This window comes from Anabrus simplex, chromosome X (assembly GCF_040414725.1).
Source record: "Anabrus simplex isolate iqAnaSimp1 chromosome X, ASM4041472v1, whole genome shotgun sequence".
NCBI classification, from domain to species: domain Eukaryota; kingdom Metazoa; phylum Arthropoda; class Insecta; order Orthoptera; family Tettigoniidae; genus Anabrus; species Anabrus simplex.
Genome location: NC_090279.1, coordinates 138,367,907 through 138,369,884, shown reverse-complemented (window position 1 = coordinate 138,369,884; position 1,978 = coordinate 138,367,907). Strand labels below are relative to the sequence as shown.

Here is a 1,978-nt window from a genome sequence, read left to right as displayed (position 1 = left end):
TGTTCTACTGACTGTTACAAATCAAATATACGGTTTTGTTTCGAAGTGGATGGTATGTTGTTGTGTAAGGCGCGGATTAGCCAGTTGTACAGCTCATTCCGTTAAGTGCGTTACGTATTGTCTTCATTGAGGATGTGTTATTTCTCTCATTTTACACTGTGTCCACAACCTCTACCATATTGTCGGTAATGTTCAAGTTCAATAAATTACTTTTGCGAAATGTATAATCTCAGTTGAGAACGGCAAGAACTTAATACTAATCCTTCTCAGTTTCAGCATTCTACATATTTTTAATATTTAATGTTTTTAATTTTTTAATGAAGCATAAATAATGTATACGCATATAACTAGCTTGCTTTTTTGAAAACTCCCAGCCTTTGCGTTGCAAGTGCCGGCAAGTCGTGTGTAAATAGTAACAATATAACGTATATCGGTACCGTATCTGAATTTAGTGGAATGAGGATTTTTTTTCTGAAGAGCTACGCAGTTGAAGAAATGCGGATGGTTGTTTCAGAAAGAAATTATAATATGTAGTATATAATTTTAATTTTTGTTTCGCTGTGTTGTATAACTCCCGAGATGTCTCGCCAGGATAAGTAACACAGTAGCCTAATCATGGCTGACGGTGGGCGAATGGACTCTGCCATTGGTTGAAGATTACGCCAATGAAATATCGTTCCCATAATTCAAGACAGCGAGAAGTTATGACCAACTTACGCGGGATAAAGAGACCTAAGGGAATGAGGCAATGTAAAAGAATAAGCAAATGAAGTAAATAAGAATAACAATATCTCGTTGTCTTGAATTATAGGAGTGACGTTTCATAGGGCAAATCTTCGGGCAATAGTAGAGTCCATTTGTGCCACCGCCAGCCATGATTATATATGAACACCAAAGAGAAATAAGAACATGTTGAAATAGGTCGGACGTAGCATAGAATGCGCCACTTATGCCTTAATACGAATAGGAAATAGAGGCCTAAAGCCGCGCGACTTATGGTTGAATATTAATAAAAATTAGAAGGGTAAAGCCACTTCGCGGCTTCTAACCTTTGCTTGTTCAGAGACCAATCGCTTTGAATAATGATATATTTAAATGGTTCAGAGGTAGCGGTACATACTGGTCCAGGGAAAATAAATGCTGGAAAATTATTTCATACACGCACATAAAGAAGGATATGGAAAAAAGGAACATTTATACCGACACTGGACGTACCTTAATTGAGATCACCAGTTGTCGGAAAGAGATTGTGAACTCTGTCAGGTCCACAGCGACGTCCATTTTCAACAGTAACTACCACATTTGATTACCATAGCAACGAAAAGAATAATTAAACATTGCGTGCAATCTGTGCCCCCGCTTCATCGCCCAAGTTGGCCTAGGCCACCATAGCTCAATTGGTAGAGCAACCGACGCGCAATCGGGAGGTTGTGGGTTCGGATCCCACTGGTGTCCGGCTGGCCATTTTTGTTCTGTACTTAACATCTCTTCAACACGTACTACATGTACGTAACACGACCTAATACGTTGAAAGTCTGTTTCGATTACAATGCGGTCGTGAAAATTCAATATTCATTGACATGCCCCACAACGGATGACTTAAACGCACTCTACAGTGTGCTAGCAGCAGTGCCAGACCTGTAGCTCAGATCCTTTCAAAAGGAACAAAGATGGCCTAGGCCACCATAGCTCAATTGGTAGAGCAACCGACGCGCAATCGGGAGGTTGTGGGTTCGGATCCCACTGGTGTCCGGCTGGCCATTTTTGTTCTGTACTTAACATCTCTTTAACACGTACTACATGTACGTAACACGACCTAATACGTTGAAAGTCTGTTTCGATAAGTTTAGTTGTTGGTACGTCATACTAAAAACCCGGACAAACATGTAACACACCTGAAATTAACACTACATTTAAACTAATACAATATTCAGATGAACACTACACCGTTTCCTTTTAAACAACTCTGCGGTACTTA

At 39.9% G+C, this 1,978-nt stretch overlaps 2 non-coding genes across 2 annotated transcripts; both read left to right on the top strand.

The window, feature by feature from the left end:
* Positions 1-1,382: 1,382 nt before the first annotated feature.
* TRNAA-CGC (transfer RNA alanine (anticodon CGC)) lies at positions 1,383-1,459 on the top strand. The gene has a single exon. It is a non-coding gene; the product is annotated as a tRNA-Ala (tRNA).
* A 220-nt stretch (positions 1,460-1,679) lies between these two features.
* On the top strand, positions 1,680-1,756 carry TRNAA-CGC (transfer RNA alanine (anticodon CGC)). Its single transcript has one exon. It is a non-coding gene; the product is annotated as a tRNA-Ala (tRNA).
* Positions 1,757-1,978: the final 222 nt, after the last annotated feature.